Source organism: Monodelphis domestica, chromosome Y, assembly GCF_027887165.1.
Source record: "Monodelphis domestica isolate mMonDom1 chromosome Y, mMonDom1.pri, whole genome shotgun sequence".
Taxonomy (NCBI): Eukaryota; Metazoa; Chordata; class Mammalia; order Didelphimorphia; family Didelphidae; genus Monodelphis; species Monodelphis domestica.
This window is the reverse complement of record NC_077236.1, coordinates 1,062,068-1,084,531: the sequence shown is the minus strand read 5'-3', so window position 1 is coordinate 1,084,531 and position 22,464 is coordinate 1,062,068. Positions and strand designations below refer to the sequence as shown.

The window sequence follows — 22,464 nt, the reverse complement described above, 5'->3', positions numbered from 1 at the left end:
ATATGTGCCAATTTCTGTCCTACCCTAACCCTAACCCTAACTCGAACCCTAACCATAACCATGAACCTAACCCTAACCATAACCCTAACCCTAACCGTAAATTCGTTACTAACCCTAACCCTCACTTTAACTCTAACCCTAACCATAACCATAACCCTAATCCCTAACTCTAATCCTAACCCTAACCCTAAATACCCTAACCCTAACACTAACACTAAAGCTAATACTAAACCTAATCCTAACCCTAACCATGAACCTAAACCTAACCCTAAATCTAACCCTAACCCTAACCCTAACCCTAAATATGTGCTGATTTCTGTCCTACCCTAACCCTAACACTAACCCTAACCCTAAATACTGTCAAACCCTAAACTTATCCCTAACCCTAAATACGTTTTTAAAACATAAATGTTTCTAACCCTAACTCTAACCATAAACCTAACTCTAACACTAACCTTAACCCTAACCCTAACTCTAACCCAAACCCTAACCCTAAACCTAACCCTAACCCTTAATACCCTAACCCTTACCCTAACCCTAACCCTAACACTAAACCTAAACATGTGCAGATTTCTGCCAATTTCTGTCCTACCGATTCCTGCCGATTTTTGCCAATTTCTGTCCTGTACTGTCAAACCATAAACCTACCACTAAACCTAAATAGGTTTTTAAACCATAAATACGTTTCTAACCCTAAATCTAACCATAACCCTAACTCTAACGCTAACCCTAACACTAACCCTTGTGACATGGAAATCACTTTAAAAGACTGATATATATTAATTTAAGGTCGCCAAGGAATTCAGCTATGTAATTCCTAAATGAAAACTCAAGTCAGCCGTCAACCTTTTATAGAGTTTAATTACAAACAGGAAGAAGAAAGGAATTGAGAGAGAGAGAGAGAGAGAGAGAGAGAGAGAGAGAGAGAGAGAGAGAGAGAGAGAGAGAGAGAGAGAGAAAGAGAGAGAGAGAGAGAGAGAGAGAGAGAGAGAGAGAGAGGGGAGAGAAGTGAATAGGGCTTAAATACCTCCTCTGTTTAGGCTGGGCCAAAAGGCCCAAGCCCTTATATAGCTTGGGCAAAGAAAGGAGATCAATCCCTATTACTCACGTGACCAAAATGGAGAAACAGTCTCCCGGGCCTCCACCTCCAGCTTCCTTCAGAGCAAGCTTCTCAGAGCACCTCTCCAACCACTCAGAGCCAAAACTCTCCAACCAACCCCCTCAGTCCTCAGACCCCTCTATCTTTAAGGAAACTATCCAAGTTCCCTCCCCTCTGTTCTCACATCTACCAATCACTGTCCATTTTCCCTGTGCCAATGGTGGCTCTAGGTCAACCCAGGACCGCCCAGAGGTCTGTGGCTTTGTACATGTCTGTTGGAGGTCATATTCTCAAATAATTAAATTTTGAACAATTAACTCGATATTATTATACAGGAGATTATAAAAGAAAATTGCCCTCACGTTTTGGAGCAAGGGGGCAAAATAGAAATAGAAAGGATTCATAGAACACCTTCTATACTAAATCCCCAAAAGACAACCCCTAGGAATGTAATTGCCAAATTCAAGAGCTTCCAACTAAAGGAGAAAATCCTACAAGAAGCCAAGAAGAAGAGCTTCAGCTATAAGGGGGCTCCCATAAGGATCACACACGACTTAGCGGCTAACACACTAAGAGACCGCAAAGCATGGAACACGATATTTAGAAAGGGAAGAGAGCTGGGTCTCCAACCAAGAATCAACTACCCAGCAAAACTGACTATATACTTCCAGGGGAAAGTATGGGCATTCAACAAAATAGAAGATTTCCAACCATATGCTAAGAAAAGACCAGAGCTCTGTGGAAACTTCGATCCCCAAGCACAGAAAGCAAGAGAAACATGAAAAGGTAAATATTCAAGAAAGGGAAAAGGAGATAAATCTTATCTTTTTCTTTAAGTCAAACTCTATTCTATAAGGACTACATTTACATCAAATTATATATATTAATATGTGGGGAAAATGTTTTGTGTAACTCTCATAAATTGTATCATCATAAGGGTAGTTAGAAGAAACATGCATAGGGAAAGATTGGGGCATTAAGAAGATTTGGGGAAAGTTGGGACAAAGAAAGGAAAAGGGAGGGGGGAACCGCGATAATACTAAGATTAACTTCAAGAAATACGGGGGGGGGGGGATCAATAGAATAATCTTTCCCATATAAAGGTCAGGGGGGGGAGCGGTACACAGAGGGGAGAAAGCAAAGGAAGGAAAAGGCCGTGAGAGAGTATCAAAAAAAGTGCATTGAAAGAGGAGAACCATCAGGAAATGGGGGGCGCTGTAGTGTGGAGTTGGGAAAGAGAGTTCAGGACAGGGTAGGCTAAGGGGAAGGAGTGAGGAGGGTGACAAAGTGATGGATCAGGGGACAAGAGTGGAGAAAGAAGAGAGAATCAGAAGAGGGTGAAATGAAAGAATGGAAAGACAGTTGAAGAAAAGAGAGACGGGGAGGAGAAGAGTAGAGGGATGAAGAGGTCGAGACAGCACACAGAGTAGGAAAAGGATAGGAGTTGTAGTCAAAAGGGGAGAGGGGTAGGATGGATCAGAGAAAGGTTGGATGTAGAAGAAGAGGAGAGGGGATAAACCTTGGAAAGGACAGAGCAGGGAAAGGTAGAGGGGGAAAGAGGTATTGAAGATGGCTAGAGGGAAGAAAAGAGAGTGGGAGAGAAAAGGGCATAAAATATGTGGGATAGTGAACCAAATATGTTCTCTTACCAGTCACCAGAATGTTGAAAATATATAAGTACTCAAAGATCTTTTTGCCTCTGGTCTGAGCAATATAACAACTGAAATCTCTGCCACACTTTGACCAGGACTCTAAAACAGAAATAGCTTTGGAGAAGTACACAGAAAATTCTATTTCAGAACTTTGAACACTGAGTATTCCACTACATAATAGCTGCAATTGTTCAACAAAGTAGATTCTCTCTGTAGTCAGTAGTTACCCAAGAAGTACAGTTTTAATACAGGGCTAGAAATCGACTAGAAATTGAATATAGAAGTCAGAGAAAATGTCCCCATAAAACTAAGGTAAATTCACCAATTTCTCCTGCGTTGTCAAATATAGTAGTTGTTGGCTCTGGGTAACCGAGGATGACGATTTTCTCTGTGCGTTTTCGTTTATGGTGTGAGATTTAAAATGGTTGAGGTCTTAAACTGTAGTGATTAAAATCGTGGAAGATATAAATGATGATAGATATAAGAGAGGGTGAGTAAAATTTGACCTCAGAAATATGTTTCACTACAGTATCTTGGGTACAAAATCAAATATAAGGTGGTCGGCAGGGAAATATTCCCAATTATTCAAATACCCATGTCAATTGGGTTTTATAGAGATTTTAATTAACAATACAATGAGTAATCAAAGAAAGAGATAGAGAGTAAGAAAGGAATAAGTATGAAGGGCTTCAAAGCCAATATGGCCTAGACCTGAGTCTTAAAAGAGAAATCAGACAGTTTTTTATAACTCATCATAATATCTGTTTAAGTAAGGATTTTTTTTAAACCCTTACCTTCTGTCTTGGAGTCAATAGTGTGTATTGGCTCCAAGGCAGAAGAGTGGTAAGGGCTAGGCAATGGGGGTCAAGTGACTTGCCCAGGGTCACAAAGCTAGGAAGTGGCTGAGGCCAGATTTGAACCTAGGACCTCCCATCTCTAGGCCTGGCTCTCAATCCACTGAGCTACCCAGCTGCCCCCTAAGTAAGGATTTCTAATGACACCAGGCCAGCAGCATCTCAGCTGCTTTCACCAGCTCCCTCCTCCATCTGAATGTTTCAGAAGCAGCCTCCTCAGAATGAGTCTCTCCAATCTGAATGTTTCAGAATGACTTTCCAGCTCTTCCCTGAGCTCTTCTTTTTAAGGGCAAAATCTTCTCTGTCACCTCCCCTAAGTCCTTACATCTACCAATCACTATAGATGTTTTCTAAAGGACCATCCATTTTGAATTCACAGCTGAGTAGTTTTAATCTCTTTAGTAAGTCAGGGAAAAAATGCTGCTGTGTCGACAAATTTCATTAGAAAGAACCTCTGAATAAGTTATCACCCTTGTAGTTTTAAGTAGTTTACACGTTGCCCCACCTTTATAGGTAATGTTCAAGCCCCACGTACCTTTGCCTCCGTGGGGTACTGGGGAGTCCTTCTGTTCCTCCAAAGGTGATTTTATGCTCCTTTGATGTAGTCTATTTCATTTGGGGCCGGGGAGAGGAAGCGTGTGGCGTCTAGATTGTAACCATGATTACCCAGAAGTCCGGGGGCATACCTTTTGATTTGAGTCCAGAAGGAGGGTTCCCCACCTGTGTCCTATTGTGAAGTCTGAATTCCAGTCCCCTAGCAGCATTCAGTTTGTGATCAGTAAGGACGGGTTTTCAGAGGTCTGAACTTCGGCTGCTTCTAAACCCCCATCTTGACTCCAACTCCTTCCAATAAGAATTTTTCGTAGAATAAGAGCAAGGTGTAGATACAGAAGGGGACAGGGAATGTACAGAAAAAACATACAAATTCCAAAAGAAAAATATGCAATGGACACAGTGTCCAGAACAGCTGAAAATAACTTCAAAAACAAATTGAGAGAGGTAGTGGAAAAGTTAGGAACAAAAAAAGAAAAGAATGCAAGAAGAAATGGGCCAATTGGGAAAGGGGAATCAAAAACTGACAGAAGGAAATAAGGCCTTAAAATGAGAACTGACTATCGAGAAACTAATATCATCTTGAGAAGTCAAGAAAAAATGAAGGAAATTCAAAGGAATGATAATGAAAAACTTCAAATATCTTATTTTTAAAATTAATTTATTTAGCCAATTTAGAACATTATTCCTTGATTACGGGGGTTTGTGGGGTGCTCAGGGACGAGTAGTATCTCTGGTATGGAGGGCTTGTCATGCCCTCTTAGGGCAGCTATCCAACCTCTGACCCTCACCTGACACCCAGCTCTCACTTGTAGCTCCTAGTAGCTGCTAGCATGTGGCAGCAGCCACACCCCAGGCAAAGGCTTCGACACGCCGGCTAAACCTAGAGAGGTAGCCATCGGGTCTCCCTGGTGAACTAAGGCTTTGCTCCCCCAGCATCTGAAGACTGCTTTGTCCAAACAGCCGGAAGAAACCAATAAGAAGGTTCAGTGTCTGAGAGGGCGACGCAGCAAAGCACTGTAGAGTGTTTAGGGCATGTTGGAGCACAAAAGACAACCAGACCATTCAATCCCGCTGAGGAAGTCTCCAGGTGTAACGATTTTTCATGCCAATGGACCCAGGCTTCCAACACTGAGACAGCGGGACTGTCTCTCTGCATCGACTTTTCCTCTTAAATCTCCTTCACGCACAAGTGTTTTTGTGCACACCTCTACAACACAGATGAAAGGGCACAAAGACATTCCTCATTCTCACTTACCGAGAGACTACTACTACACTGGTTACAATAATCACAATATTTCCCGCCCTCGCCTCCACCCACCCTTCACGAAGCCAACACAAAATTTCATTGGGTATTACTTGTGTCCTTGACCAGAACCTATTTCTATGCTATTTATGTTTGCACTACGATGTTCATTTAGAGTCTACATCACCAACCATATCCCTTCAACGCATGCAATCAAGGAGTTGGTTTTCTTCAGTGTTATTACTCCCACAATGTTTCCTCTGAATGCGGAGAGTTGTTTTTCTCGTGGATTCCCCCATGTTCTTCAGGATCCCTTCATTGCCAATAGTGAAGCAGGCCATTATGATCGATTTTACCACAGAGTATCAGTCTCTATGGACAATGTTCATATCCGTTCCCCATTTATCAAGTGGAGAATGGCTTGAATTTTTGTACAATCGTAGCTCTTTATTAATTGGAGTAATTAGACCTTTGTCAGAGGTTTTTGTAATGAAGATTGTTTCCCAAGTTGTTGCTTCCCTTCTAATTTTGGATGAATGAGTTTTGTTTGTACAAAACCTTTTTAATTTTATGTAATCAAAATTGTTGATTATACATTTTGTGATTTTTTCTACCTCTTGCTTTGTTTTAAAGTCTTTCGCAAAGATCTGACAGGTATACTATTCTGTGTTCACCTAATTTGCTTATAGTTTCCTTCTTTTTAAAAAAATTTTATAATATTTTATTTGATCATATCCAAGCATTATTCATTAAAGACAAAGACCATTTTTTCCTCCCCTCCAACCCCCCCTAGCCGACGCGTGACTCCATTGGGTATCACATGTGTTCTTGACTCGAACCCATTGTCATGTTGTTAATGTTTCCTTTAGAGTGTTCGTTTAGAGTCTCTTCTCTGTCATGTCCCCTCAACCGCTATAGTCAGGTAGTTGCTTTTCCTCTGTGTTTCCACTCCCACAGCTTGTCCTCTGCTTATGAATAGTGTTTTTTCTCCCAGAAAATTATTCCTTTTAGCACAATAGTATTCGATCACCAACATATACCACAATTTGTTCAGCCATTCCCCAATTGATGGGCATCCACTCGTTTTCTAATTTTTGGCCACCACAAAGATTCAACTAGAGATTCAACCAAAAACTAATCTAAAAAATTAACAACTTTAGCTAAGTTTCAGGATACAAAATAATCCCTCATAAGTAATCAGCATTTCTCTATATTTCTAACAAAGCTCAGCAGCAAGAACTACAAAGAGAAATCCCATTCAAAATTACCCTAGACAAAATAAAATACTTAGGAATCTATCTCGCGAGACAAACACAGGAACTATATGAACACAGCTACAAAACACTCTCCACACAACTAAAACTAAACTTGAGCAATTGGAAAAACATTAACTGCTCATGGATAGGACGAGCCAATATAATAAAAATGACCATCCCACCCAAACTTATTTGTCTATTTAGTGCCATACTCATTGAACTCCCAAAAAATTTCTTTACTGATTTAGTAAAAACCATAAGAAAGTTCATTTGGAATAATAAAAGATCAAGGATATCCAGGGAAATAATGAAAAAAAACCCACAAATAATGGTGGCCTTGCAGTCCCAGACCTTAAACTATATTACAAAGCAGCTGTCATCGAAACAATTTGCTACTGGCTAAGAGACAGAAAGGAGGATCAATGGAATACACTGGGGGCAAGCGACCTCAGCAAGACAGTATTCTATACACCCAAAAATCCCAGCTTTTGGGACAGAAATCCACTATTCGATAAAAACTACTGGGAAATTTGGAAGACAGTGTGGGAGAGATTAGGAATTGATCAACACCTCACAGCCTACACCAAGATAAATTCAAAATGGGTGAATGACTTAAACATAAAGAAGGAAACCATAAGTAAATTGGGTAAACACAGAATAGTATACATGTCAGACCTTTGGGAGGGGAAAGACTTTAAAACCAAGCAAGACATAGAAAGAATCACAAAACTTAAAATAAATAATGTTGACTACATCAAATTAAAAAGCTTTTAACAAACAAAACCAATGTAACTAAAATCAGAAGGGAAACAACAAATTGGGAAATAAATCTTCATAGAAACCTCTGACAAATGTATAATTACTCCAATTTATAAAGAACTAAATCAATTGTACAGAAAAATCAAGCCATTCTCTAATTGATAAATGGGCAAGGGACATGGATAGGCAGTTTTCAGATAATGAAATCAAAACTATTAATAAGCACAGGAAGAAGTGTTCTAAAACTCTTATAGTCAGTGAGATGCAAATCAAAATAACTCTGAGGGATCACCTCATGCCAAGCAGATTGGCTAACATGACAGCAAAGGAAAGTAATGAATGCTGGAGGGGAATGTGACAAAGTAGGGACATTAATTCATTGCTGGTGGAGTTGTGAACTGATTCAACCATTCTGGAGGGCAATTTGGATGCCCAAATGCCCAAAAGGCGACAAAAGAATGTCTACCCTTTAATCCAGTCATAGCATGGCTGGGTCTGTACCCCAAAGAGATAATGGAGATAAAGACTTGTACAAGAATATTCATAGCTGCGCTCTTTGTGGTGGCCAAAAATTAGAAAATGAGGGGATGCCCATCAATTGGGGTTAGCTCAAGAAATTGTGGTATATGTTGGTAATGGAATACTATTGTGCTATTGTACTATTGGCTCCCTCTCTTTCTCTTCAGCTCCTTTTAGAGGTATTTCTCAGCCTTCTGCCCACCCCACCCCAACACACCCCTCTTTCTATTCTGTCCTTCCCAACTTTCATCTCCTCTTTCTTCTCCTTTCCTATCCACCCTCTTTCTCTGCTCCTCCCTTCCTGCTCCCTTACCTCAGCCTCCTATAGTTTTTCGACTCTGTATCCAGTGTGGGTCTCTTCATCCCACTGCTCTCATCCTCTCCCCTCTCCCCATCTCTTCCTTTAACTCTCTTTGCATTATTTTTTCCCCTCTCCCTTCTCTATCCCTTTTTCTCATTTCCTCTTTTCCCTCTCGCCTGCCTCTTTGGCGGACTCCCAACTTTCTCCCTGGTCTCGCCTGCTTCTGCTGCTCTCTCCTTCTTCTGCCTCCAGCCCCTGCCCTCCCATTTCTCTCCCTCTCTCTCTCTTCTTTCCATTTTCGACCCCTCATGTCCCCTCCCCCCTTCCTCTAGCCATACTCCTCTCCTCTTTCCCCCTCTCTACCTTTTCCTGCTCTGTCTTTCCCAACGTCCATCCCCTCGGCTCTTCTTTCCATCCAACCTTTCTCTGATCCACACTCCCCCTTCCCCCCTTCTTACCTCCACAATAATCCTCATCGTCTTTCTACTCGGTATGCTGTCCAGATCTCCTCAGTCCTCTAGTCTTCTCCTCCCGTTTTTTCTTTTCCTTTTCTGTTTTCTCCTCTCTCTTACCTTCCTCTTTCATTGCCAAACCCACCCCGCACCATTTCCCTTCTTTACGTCTGCATGCGCCTGTTCTCCCCTGCCCTCCTTAGCTTCTTTCCTCTGCGTGTCTCTTTTTTATTCACCCCTCTCAACCTCGTTTTCCAAAAGTCATGAGAGGATTCAAGTCAAATAAATCAAGTACATTACCGCTCAGGAAAAGAAACACAAGAGGCACTGAGGCTCAGAGATACAGCCTTCCACTAAGGAAGGCCCTCCCAGCTGGTAGATAATTCATTCTTTCTTATATAATAAATAATGGTTCCAGAATTGAATGTCTGGGTTTCTATACTAGCTTTATGAACTATTTTACATCACTGTTGATCATCAATTTTTCTGGAAGTCTCTTGACCAATTCCTATATAAAGTTGGTTCTTCTGAGAAGAGAAAAATGTAATTAAATAAGAGTAATTATATTCTGAAATCTGAACTCTTCTATCAGTTATTTTTCCCCCACCAAAAAAAGATCAAACCAAGAATCAAAAAATATAGATTCAGTTTTTTATCTCCATCTTCAACTTATTTCAACCATGTACTGTGCCTATATTTATCCATGATAATTTATCCTTGCTTGATGAACACATTTTAGATATTTTGGTAGGAAAATTCCCTGTATCACTATAGTATTATATCTATGTATTTTATCTTATTTTGTCATCAATGGAACTTTTCCCACTTTTGTCGATTCTAAGCAAATAAATGAATGTATAATCTGTTCTTTCTAGTACGAGAACGGTGCACAGAACTTCATTTTATGTTCAAAAGGTGTCATAACAATTGTCTTTCCGCTGCAAATCTTAACACATACCAAACTAATTTATCTAAAATGAGAGGTAATAGCAGGATTTGCTAAAAGGTTTGCTGATAGTGGAATTATAAGAACTAAGTGGAGGAAAAATTAGAGTTTTAATTCATAGAAAGACTCCTAAATGTATTAGGAATGATCAAAATCATAAAAATTATTTTTAATTGCAAAATTAGATTTAGTACCTTAGTTTCTGTTTTGAAAATGATACATTTTTTAAAACCAATATTAAGCTTTGTTTGTAGACATAGCAACATGATTTATTTGACAACTCAGGAGAAACTGTTCAATTTACCTTAGTTATATGTGGACATTTTCTCTGTCTCCTATAATTATAGTCAATTTCCAGCCCATTATTAAAATTCTACTTCTTGTGTAATTTCTGACTGCATACAGAATCTTCGTTGCTTGAAAATTGCAGGTATTATAGAGTGGAATGCTCCGAGTTCAAAGTTCAGAAACAGAATTTTCTGGAAGCTTTCCCAAAGGTACTTCTGTTTCTGAGTCCAGATCCAAGTGTGGCAGATATTTCAGTTATGGTTTTTCTCAGAGCATACGCAAAAGTGAACACATTTGATTTACTATCCCACATATTTTATTTTCGATGGAGATATTATATCTAAATAGATGATATAGATTTTATTCATTGAATATTACATATGCAATATAGAAATTGTATTATGATGAAATTATGTTTCCTAGATTACATAGAAATATTTCAAAGAAGTCATATGATTCTGTAGAAAGTAAATTAATCTTTTAGGGTTATTACAGATTTAAGTCACTTAAATAGATTTTCATTTTCCAAAGTTTCGTCAAGTAATTTGCTTCCTGTTTATCTTCACTTCAGTCATCCAGCAGTCACTTTATCTTTAATAAATGTCTTAGGCGGTTTTCAAAGTTCTAATTAAGTTGAAAGTGCTTTGTAATTTGCTTTTCCCTCTGGTGTTTGGAAAAAGGAAATCTGGGGATGACAAGTCTTTCCAATTGAAGCATACTTCCTGATACTGTATTTAATAATTCTTAGTTTAAACTACTTAAAGATGGCAGGATAGATAAAATCTTGATGAAATATCTGGGTCAGAATGTGACTGAAGAAATTACAGGTTTTCCGACTGACTCGAGGCACGATACTTAAACTCTGCCTTAATGTTCTCCTCCATAAGATGGACCTAAGGCTATAGAGCATGTCATGTAATTTCTAACCCTAGGAACACAAAACATAAACACAGATGTAAGCTTGGAAGAATGATAGTTATATTGTATATTGGATGGGAGGCCAGTCCAACAACAAAACCCTTCTCCTGTTCAAGACCAAGAGACCCTGAAAAGTATGAGAGACCTTATTTTCTACCCCTCAAATTAGAATTTTTAAAAATAATTCTTTCAACATCATTTTATTTTGTCATTTTCACACATTAGTCATTGGAAACAAAGATACTTTTCTATTCCTCCCCGCTGACGCAAGATTCCACTGGATATCACGTGTCCTTGATTCGAACCTATTTTCATGTGGTTGGTATTTGCATTAGGTTGTTCATTTAGAGTCTCTCCTCATTCATGTCCCCTCAACCCCTGTAGTCAAGCAGTTGTTTTTCTCAATTTGTCCTCTGCTTGTGGCTACTGTTTTTTCTTCTAGTTCCCTCCAGAAAGTTCAGGGACTATGTATTGACAATAATTGAGAAGTCCATTTCGCTCGGTTGTACCACAGTGTTTCAGTCTCTGTGTATGATGTTTCCCTAGTTCTAATTCCTTTCACTCTGCATCACTTCCTGGAGGTTGTTCCAGAGTCCCATGGAATTCCTCCGCTTTATTATTCCTTTTAGTACAGTAGTATTCCATCACCAACATATACCAGAATTTGTTCAGCCATTCCCCAATTGAAGGGCATCCCCTCATTTTCCAATTTTTGGCCACCACAAAGAGTGCAGCTATAAACATTCTTGTACAAGTCTTTTTCCTCATTATCTCTTTGGGGGTACAGACCCAGCAGTGCTATGGCTAGATCAAAGAACACACTGTCTTGCCCTCCAGAATGGTTGGATCAATTTACAACTCCACCAGCAATGAATTAATGTCCCTACTTTGCCACATCCCCTCTAGCATTCATTACTTTCCTTTGCTGTTATCTTAGCCAATCTGCTAGGTGTGAGGTGATACCTCAGAGTTGTTGTATTTGCATCTCTCTGATTATTTTCCCCTTGAAACATTTTATTTGGTCATTTCCAAACATTATTCATTGGAAACAAAGATCGTGTTCTTTTCCGCCCCCCAAACCCCACCACCTCTCCCATAGCCGACGCACGATTCCACTGGGTATCACATGTGTTTTGGGTTTGAACCCATTTCCATGTTGTTGGTATTTGCATTAGAGTGTTCATATAGAGTCTCTCCTCAGACGTATCCCCTGCCCCCCCCCCCCCTAGTCAAGCAGTTGCTTTTCCTAGGTGTTTCTCCTCCCATAGTTTATCCTCTGCTCATAGATAGTGTTTTTTAGATCCCTGCAAATTGTTCAGGGACATTGCATTGATACTAAAGGAGAAGTCCATGGCCTTCGATTATACCACAAGGTATTAGTCTCTGTGTACAATGTTCTCCTGGTTCTGCTCCTCTCGTTCTGCATCGCTTCCTGGAGGTCTTTCCAGTCTCCATGGCAGTGCTATAGCTGGAGCACAGGGCAGACAGTCTTTCATCACCCTTTGGGCATAGTTACAAATTGCCCTACAGAATGGTTGGATCAATTCACAACTCCACCAGCAATGAATTAATGTCCCTACATTGCCACATCCCCTCCAGCATTCATTACTTTCCTTTGCTGTCATGTTAGCCCATCTGCTAGGTGTGAAGTGATACCTCAGGGTTGTTTTGATTTGCACCTCTCTGATCATAAGAGATGTAGAGCACTTTTTCATGTGCTTATTAAGAATTTTGATTTCTTTGGCTGAGAACTGCCTGTTCCTGTCCCTTGCCCATTTACCAATTGGAGAATGGCTTGATTTTTGGTACAATTGATTTAGCTCTTTGTAAATGTGAGTAATTAAACCTTTGTCAGAGGTTTTTATGAAGACTGTTTCCCAATGTGTTGCTTCCCCTCTGATATTAGTTACATTGGTTTTGTTGGTACAAAAACTTTTTAATTTGCTGTAGTCCAGATTATTTGTTTTGCATTTTGTGACTCTTTCTAATTCTTGCTTGGTTTTAAAACCTCTCCCTTCCCAAAGGACTGACGTGTATACTATTCTGTGTTTGCCTCATTTTCTTATAGTTTCCTTCTTTATGTTCAAGTCATTCACCCATTTTGAATTTATCTTGATGTAGGGTCTGAGGTGTTGATCTAAATCCAATCTTTCCCACACTGTCCACCAACTTTCCCAGCAGTATTTATGAAATAGTGGATTTTTGTCCCCAAAGCTGGGGTCTTTGGGTTTGTCATATACTGTCTTGCTGAGGTCACTTACCCCGAGTCTATTCCACTGATCCTCCTTTCTGTCTCTTAGCCAGTACCAAATTATTTTGATGACCACATATCATTTATTAGCTCAATGGTTCTATCACTTTCGATTTTATTAATTTCTCCCTTAATTTTTAGGATCTCTAGATTTGTTTTCTTCTGACAAGTGTCAGTAGAAGTAGGGAAATATGGGGTCTGAACCTGAGAAATAGCTCAACTCTCCACATTTTGTACAGTATTCTGCCCAGATTCCATGTGATCTGAATTGCTGGTAATATTCTGTTTTCTTTTTTACTTTGTTTCATAGCTTGCCCTATGAAATGCCATTCTTCTTTAGTAAATACTCCTCGTTCTGAAATGTTAGGACGACATTTCAATATAACTTTAAGTAAGGCCTTGAGCTAACCTTCTGAAATCTTAATTCCTACTTTTAAGGACTTAACAGTCCTTAAGCCAGCAGGAATCCTCCTTTGGGGCAGCCCTAGCACCTAGCACTGCAGTCAGTAAATGGGGATCCTTTGCTTGCTTGCATTGTCTCTGGGTCTCCATTCTTGGCGGATTTTCCTGAACCCCACACCCTTCGTTTATTGTGTCTCTCTCCCTCTCCATTTCTCTCTCCCTCCCTCCCATCTGTGTCTTTTTCTCACTGTCACTTGTCCTCTCTGCCTCATCATCTCTGTGTCTATCCTCTATCTCCATTTTTAATACATCTCATTCTGTTTCTGTCTCTCCCAATCACTGTCTGTCTCTGTTTCTCTGTATCTCACCCTCTGTTTTTTCTGATTCTTTTCCCTTCTATCCACTCCTCTCTCCTCTCCCTTTATTGCTCTTTCCTTGCTTTTGGTATCTTCCTCTTCCTCTCTAAGCCCTCCCTGCCTTACTTCTAATCTCTGTCTCCGTCTCTTTTGCTCTCCCTAAGGACCCTGGGCCCAGAATGGGATCTTGAAGTCTATCTTGTCCTACAGGGTAAGAAAGAAGTGCAAACTAAGGGGGGTAGGGAGGAGGGAGTGAAAAAAGGGAGGGAAGGAGAGGGGGGAGGGAACTTAGCAGACCCTAAAGAAACAAGAAGGGAACAAAAAAAGAGGGCCAGAAAGGGAAGCATGTGAACGGAGGGGAATAGGAGGCTTGACTAAAAGTAAATGACGAGGTTAAAAGGATAAAGCAAAAGATAAAGGACAGAAGTAGGGAAGGATTTCGAAATGCTAGGAAATTCAAAAGTGACAATCATAACTTTGAACGAGAATGGGATGAACTCACCCATAAAATGTAGAAGAAGAAGAGAGTGGATTAGAATTCAGAATCCTACCATATGTTATCTACGAGAAACACACCTGAGGGGGATATAGACTCACAAGTGTCAGAATTAATGGTTGGGGTAAGACCTATTGGGCCTCACCTGATAGAAAGAAGGCAGGAGTTGCAGTCACAGTATTTGACAAAGGCAAAATAGACCTGGTTAAAAGGGACAGGGAAGGTAAATACATCCTGAGGAAAGGGATGATCGATAATGAGGAAAAAACACTCATCAACCAGTATGCACTGTGAATCTTAAAATTTCTCAGAGTCTACCTTAGAACATTTGCTTAGGGCTATTCCCCATTTTAAACAATGAAGGTACTTAAGCAGGAATGTATTGGGAACTTTAAAATTACTTCACCCATACTTAGGCATACTTTAGGGGAAGGTAAAGTTGTAAAACTCCTTACTGAACAATGAAAAATTACTTAACTCATACTTCGAGTGAGGCAAAAGCCCTTAAGTTTGCTATATTTTTAGATCTAATACAAAAGGGTAAATAAAGTGGAACAGGAAGTACATAAAGGAGATTAATTTATTTCTTCATGCTTTAGGGCACTGACAGAGTCCCTCCAGGATCCCAAGCTGCTCATGCAGGAGGTAGGATAGAATCCAATTAAACTAAGCCTGAGAAAGGAAGATCAGGGAACAAAGGAAGATCAGGACAAACAAAGAGATCACAATGGAATGCAAAGTAACACATTGCTAACTATGGATAACTAATTAGGTATCTGTAAAAGTCAATAACCCCTGAGTTTTATCCACTTATCCCTGACCACACACAACTGTGCATGACCTATGTGTTATCCACTTATCACTTACCACAGACATGTATTTATGATAAGCTTGCTTGGTTGAAAAATAAGGACCTGTATGGGAAAGGAAATAGCCTGGATGCTCGTAACTTATATAAACTGTCTCGTAATGCCAGTCGGATACCATTTCCTCTAGGGTAGACTGTTCCGGTTTGTAGGTATTTTATTCTCTCTCAAACAATAAATAACAATTACAAGAAATGAATTTCTGGTTGTCTGACTTAGCTTTAGGGTGTATCCCACATCACTCTGATGATCAGCAATTTTTCTGGAAGTCTCATGATCAATTGCTATATAAAGTCAGCTATTCTGAGGAGAGAAAAATAATCATCAGTAAGAGTAATTATATTCTGAAATCTGAACTCTTTTATTCCCACAAAAAATTAAACCAAGAAACCCCCAAAAATGCACATTCAGCTTTTTATCCCTAGCTTCAATTTATATCAACCTTGTCCTGTGTCTACATTCATCTGTGATAACTTGCCTTTCCTTCTGAACTGATTTCAGATATTTTGGTAGGAAAATTGCCTGTATAACTATAGCTATGTGGTTTCTCTGGCTGGCAATTAGGGAGTGCCCTGGTGGAGGGCAACCTGACATGCCTTCAGGACTCCTTTCCTCCCCTGGCAAAACTCCCCCGCCAGCTCCAACAATCTCAGTGGGCTGGCCCAATTACCCTCCAACATTTCCCTTTTGGCTCCCTCTCATTCTCTTCACCTCCTTTTAGTGGTATTTCTCTGCCTTCCGCCCACCCCCCCCCCACACCCCTCTTTCTATTCTGTCCTTCGCAACTTTCATCTCCTCTCTCTTCTCCTTTTCTATCCACCCTCTTTCTCTGCTCCTCCCTTCCTGCTCTTTTCCTTCAGCCTCCTATACTTGTTCGACTAGGTATCCAGTGTGGGTCTCTTCATCCCACTGCTCTCATCCTCTCCCCTCTCTGCTGTGTCGACAAATTTCATTAGAAAAAACCTCTGAATAAGTTATCACCCTTTTAGGTTTAAGTAGTTTACACGTTGCCCCACCTTTATAGGTACTCAGAATCTCATTGTATCAATTCTAAAACAGTCATGACTCAAAAAACTTCCTGTCCCTTCCATAAGCATGGATCAAAGTACTTTTCATTGTTCTCAAGGAGCTCTCTGTCCTAAAGCAGGCCTAAGTAGGGTGTTGTAGGGATATTCCCAAGGCAAGGAGCCCCCACACTCAAGTAGAGTTCTCACCATCTGCTAGGGAATTTTTTTTAAGTAGAAGATTCCCCAATGGGGGAAACCCCTAGCATTCATAAGTCTGAGAAATTTTGAGGTTTACAATGGTGTTTAGATGAGTGTGCACAAAGACACTTGTGTGTGAAGGAGATTGAAGTGGAAAAGTCGATGCACAGAGACAGTCCCACTCTCTCGGCATTGGAACCGTGGGTCAAATATATAATGTTGCTCTATCTACAAACAAAGCTTAATATTGTTTTCCAAATTTTGTGTGATCTTCAAAACAGAAACTAAGGAATTAAATCTACTTTTACAATAAAAATAATTCCTATGATTTTGATCTTTAACATTTAGGATTCTTCCTATAAATTAAAATTTTATTTTTTCCTCCACTTAGTTCTTTCAATTCCACTATCAGCAAACAGAAAACTTTTTCATTCCTGCGTTTACCCCTCATTTTAGACAAATTAGTTCAGTATATGTTAATGTTTTCATAGTAAAGACAATTGTTATGACACCCATTGAGCATAAAATGATTTTTGTTCATTCTTCTGGTACGAGAAAGAACAGATGATGCATTCACTGATTTTCTTAGCATCAAACAAATGAAAACATTTCATTGCTGAGAAAATAAAAAGAGAAACCACATAGCTATAGTTATACAGGCAATTTTCCTACCAAAATATCTGAAATCAGTTCATAAGGAAAGGCAAGTTATCACAGATAAATGTAGACACAGGACAAGGTTGAAATAAATTGAAGCTAGGGATAAAAAGCTGTATGTGCATTTTTTGGGGTTTCTTGGTGTAATTTTTTACCTAATTAGTTATCCATAGTTAGCAATGTGTTACTTTGCATTCCATTGTGATCTCTTTGTTTGTCCTGATCTTCCTTTGTTTCCGGATCTTCCTTTCTCAGGCTTAGTTTAATTGGATTCTAGCCTACCTACTTCATGAGCAGCGTCACGGACCCCACAACTGTATCTGGGCGGGACCCGGATAGGGGGGAACCTCGATAATACTAAGATTAACTTCAAGAAATAGGGGGGGATCAATAGAATAATCTTTCCCATATAAAGATACACATGGGAAGGGGAGGGGAAGAACTCTCATATGAGAAGGAGAGGAAGAGAGTGTGAAGTGGAATTACTTAAACCTTACTCTCAGTGAAATCAAATCTGAGAGGGAAGAACATCTAGATCCAGTGGGATCCTGAATTCTATCTTATCCATTAGGGCAAGAAAGAAAGGAAAATCAGGGAGGGGGAGAGAGGAGGGAGTAGAAAAAGGGAGGGAAGGAGGGGGGGAGAAGGGAAAATAAAGAGGGTGGGGCTACAAAGGGAAGCATCTCAAAGGAGGGGACTAGAGGGTCTGACCTAAAGTAAATCACTGGTTCAAAGGGAGAAAGCTAAAGAAGAAAGGTCAGAACTAGGGGAAGATATCAAAATGCCAGCGAATCCACAAATAACAATCATAACTTTGAACGTGAATGGGATGAACTCGCCCATAAAACGTAGACAAAGAGCAGATTGGATTAGAACCCAAAACCCTACCATTTGTTGTCTTCAAGAAACACATATGAGACGGGTTGACACTCACAAGGTTAGAATTAAAGGTTGGAGTAAAACCTTTTGGGCCTCAACTGATAGAAAGAAGGCAGGAGTTGCAATCATGATATCTGACAAAGCCAAAGCACAAATAGACCTGATCAAAAGGGATAGGGAAGGTAAATATATTCCGCTAAAAGGGAGTATAGACAATGAGGAAATATCACTAATCAACATGTATGCACCAAATGGTATAGCATCCAAATTTTTCATGGAGAAACTAGGAGAATTGAAGGAGGAAATACACAGTAAAACCATATTAGTGGGAGACTTGAACCAACCACTATCAAATTTAGATAAATCAAACCAAAAAATAAACAAGAAAGAGGTAAAAGAGGTGAATGAAATCTTAGAAAAATTAGAGTAAATAAATATATGGAGAAAAAAAAATAGGGACAAAAAAGAATACACTTTCTTTTCAGCTTCACATGGCACATTCACAAAAATAGATCATACACTAGGTCATAGAAACATGGCACTCAAATGCAGAAAAGCAGAAATATGAACTGCAGCCTTTTCAGATCACAAGTCAATTAAAATATTGATTGGCAAGGGTACATGGAGACCCAAATCAAAAATTAATTGGAAATTAAATAACATGATACTCCAAAATCGGATAGTTAGAGAAAAAAATCATAGAAACAATTAACAATTTCGTTGAAAACAATGACAATGGCGAAACATCCTTTCAAACCTTATGGGATGCAGCCAAGGCAGTACTTAGAGGAAAATTCATATCCCTGAGTGCATATATTAACAAATTAGGGAGGACAGAGACCAAGGAATTGGAAATGCAAATCAAAAAACTTGAGAATGAACAAATTAAAAACCCCCAGAAGAAAACCATACTAGAGATCCTAAAAATTAAGGGAGAAATTAATAAAACAGAAAGTGACAGAACTATTAAGCTAATAAACAAGACTAGAAGCTGGTACTTTGAAAAAACAGACAAAATAGACAAAGTACTGGTTAATTTAATTAAAAAAAGGAAAGAAGAAAGGCAAATTAACAGCATCAAGGATGAAAAGGGGGATCTCACCTCCACAGAAGAGGAAATTAAGGCAATCATTAAAAACTACTTTGCCCAACTATATGGCAATAAATATACCAACCTAGGTGATATGGATGAATATTTACAAAAATATGAATTGCCTAGACTAACAGAAGAAGAAATAGTTTTCTTAAATCATCCCATATCAGAAAAAGAAATCCAACAGGCCATCAAAGAACTTCCTAAGAAAAAATCCCCAGGGCCTGATGGATTCACCATCGAATTCTATCAAACATTCAGAGAACAGTTAATCCCAATACTATACAAACTATTTGACATAATAAGCAAAGAGGGAGTTCTACCAAACTCCTTTTATGACACAAGCATGGTACTGATTCCAAAACCAGGCAGGCCAAAAACAGAGAAAGAAAATTCTACACCAATCTCCCTAATGAATATAGATGCAAAAATCTTAAATAGGATGCTAGCAAAAATACTCCAGCAAGTGATTAGAAGGGTCATCCACCATGATCAAGTAGGATTTATACCAGGGATGCAGGGCTGGTACAACATTAGGAAAACTATCCACATAATTGACCACGTCAACAAGCAAACCAACAAGAACCACATGATTATCTCAATAGATACAGAAAAAGCCTTTGATAAAATTCAACACCCATTCCTACTAAAAACACTAGAAAGCATAGGAACAGAAGGGTCATTCCTAAAAATAATAAACAGTATATATCTAAAACCATCAGCTAATATCATCTGCAATGGGGATAAACTAAATCCATTCCCATTAAGATCAGGAGTGAAACAAGGATGCCCATTATCACCTCTATTATTTGACATTGTATTAGAAACACTAGCAGTAGCAATTAGAGAAGAAAAAGAAATTGAAGGCATCAAAATAGGCAAGGAGGAGACCAAATTATCACTCTTTGCAGATGACATGATGGTCTACTTAAATCAACAACTTTAGCAAAGTTGCCGGATACAGAATAAACCGGCATAAGTCATCAGCATTTCTATATATTCCAAACACAGCTCAGCAGCAAGAACTAGAAAGAGAAATCCCATTCAAAATAACCTTAGACAAAATAAAATACTTAGGAATCTATCTCCGGAGACAAACACAGGAACTTTAAGAACACGACTACAAAGCACTCTCCACACAACTAAAACTAGACTCGAACACTTTGAAAAAACATTAACTGCTCATGGGTAGGACGAGCCAATATAATAAAAATGACCATCCTACCCAAACTTTCATCTAACTATTTAGTGACATACCCATGGAACTTCCAAAAAATTTTTGTTACTGATCTAGAAAAAACCATCACAAATTTCTTTTGGAAGAACAAAGGATCAAGGATATCCAGGGAAATAATGAAAAAAAAATTCAAAGGAAGGGAGCCTGGCAGTCCCAGATCTCAGACTATATTATAAAGCAGTGGTCCAGAGGAGATGAAAGTTGCGAAGGACAGAATAGAAAGAGGGGTGTGGGGGGTGGGGGTGGGGGTGGGGCTGAAGACAGAGAAATACGGCTAAAAGGAGGTGAAGAGATAGAGAGAGAGCCAAAAGGGAAATGTTGGAGGGTAATTGGGCCAGCCCATGGAGGTTGTTGGAGCGGGCGGGGGAGTTTGGCGAGGGGAGGAAACGAGTCCGGAAGACATGTCAGGTTGCCCTCCACCAGGGCACTCGCTAATTGCCAGCACGTTCCTCCTTTTGCTCCTCGGTTTCCCCGGGTAGAGGTGGGGTGTTGGGTATCTCTGGCCTGCAGCCAACCCAGGCTCGTGGCGCCTCTCACCTCCCCATTCCCCCGCCACCCCCGCTGCTTACGACGTTGGAATTGTCCACTCTAGGGTCACTGACGTGTCCCTTTTCCAATCAGAATCTTCGCTTGGCATTGCTAGGTGGGCGGTTCCTTTCAGTTCCTTTCTCCCCATACTCCTGGGAGAAAATTGAACTCCCTCTGATCCAACTTCCGAGTTAACCCTTTCAGTCCCTTGGAAAGCAACTCTGGCTTTGACACTATAGGTCTTTTGTGAGCTGCTCTCTCTGAGCCTCAACTGCCTTCCGTGGTTCTTTTCCTGAGCATCACGTACTTGATTTTGCAGACCCGAACGCTTTCATGACTTTTGCGCTCATTTGCCCAGAATCCCTTTTGCAGAAGAGGCTTGAACACCCTTTTCCCTTCTGGAGAATGTCTCTGGATGAAGTCGTGTTTGCTTCGGTGAGCAAAATTCTGGGTGAAGGCGGAGGTACTCAGCAGGGGGCCCACGGTGGTAGACTCGAGCGATGAAGAGACCTAGACTGGATGAAGACTATAAAAAGTATAAGAGTGAGGTCAGGCAGGAGATGAGAAAGAGGGTGGTTAGAAAAGGAGAGGAAGTTGGGAGGGACAGAATGGAAAGGGGGGGGGGCGAAGGGCAGAGAAATCCGGCTAGAAGGAGGTGAAGAGAATGAGACGGAGCGAAAAGGAATTGTTGGAGGGTAATTGGGCCAGCCCACGGAGGTTGTTGGAGCGGGCTGGGGAGGTTGGCGAGGGGGAAAACGAGTCTGGAAGTCATGTCAGGTTGCCCGCCACCAGGGCACTCGCTAATTGCCAGCCCGTTTCTCCTGTTAATCCTCGGTTTCCCGGGGTGGAGGTGTAACGTTTTACATCTGGGGCCTGCAGCCACCATCTCCACCCCCGCCCCTTTGTGGCCCCTCCCAGGAACTCCCCCTTCCCTGCCCCCCACGGCTTTCACCTTTGGAACAGTCCACTGTGCAGTTCATGGGCCTGTCCGTTGTCCAATCGGAATCTTTGTTTGGCGTTGCTATGGGGGCGGTTCCTTTTAGATTCTCTGGGTTTTCAGAGGAGGAAATGTAACTCCCTTTGATACAACTTCTGAGGTAAGTCCTTCAGACCCTTAGAAAATGATTCCGTCTTCTTCACTATGGGTCTTTTTTGAGCCTGTATCTCTGAGCCTCAGTGCCTCCTGTGGTTCTTTTCCTGAGCAGTAATGTACTTGATTTTGTTGACTTGAACCCTTTCATGACTTTTGCCCTAACTCCCCCCCTCATCCTTCCTGTAAATGAGGCTGGAAGACCCCTTTCTCTTCCGGAGAATGGGTCTGGATGGATTTGTGTTTGGTCCAGTGAGAAAATTCTGGGTGGAGTCGGTCGTCCTGTGCTGTTTCGAGCAACCCTGTCCATTGCGGGGCTGTTTCCCGCATTTCCCCTATCTACGGAGAAGCCATTGATTTCTGTCCCTTTGCTGATCATGGAGGTGTGATTGCTGTTGACCCCTGAGAGTGTCAATAAAATACCGGTTTCCCCCTTGGAATCTCCGGTCAAACGGGAAGTGGAAAAATAGGTTGAGAGGGGTGAATAGAAAAGACAGAGGAAGGAAGGTAAGGAGGGAGGGGGAAGCGGTACACAGAGGGGAGAAAGCAAAGGAAGGAAAAG

At 40.5% G+C, this 22,464-nt stretch overlaps 1 long non-coding RNA gene across 1 annotated transcript in view; it reads left to right on the top strand.

Moving 5' to 3' along the window:
* The first annotated feature begins 21,855 nt into the window (after positions 1 to 21,855).
* Positions 21,856 to 22,464, top strand: part of LOC130456230 (uncharacterized) — a 34,248-nt gene continuing 33,639 nt past the window's right edge. The window contains exon 1 of the long non-coding RNA XR_008914823.1: positions 21,856 to 21,909. This is a non-coding gene — a long non-coding RNA (uncharacterized LOC130456230). The remainder of the gene's footprint in view (positions 21,910 to 22,464) is intronic.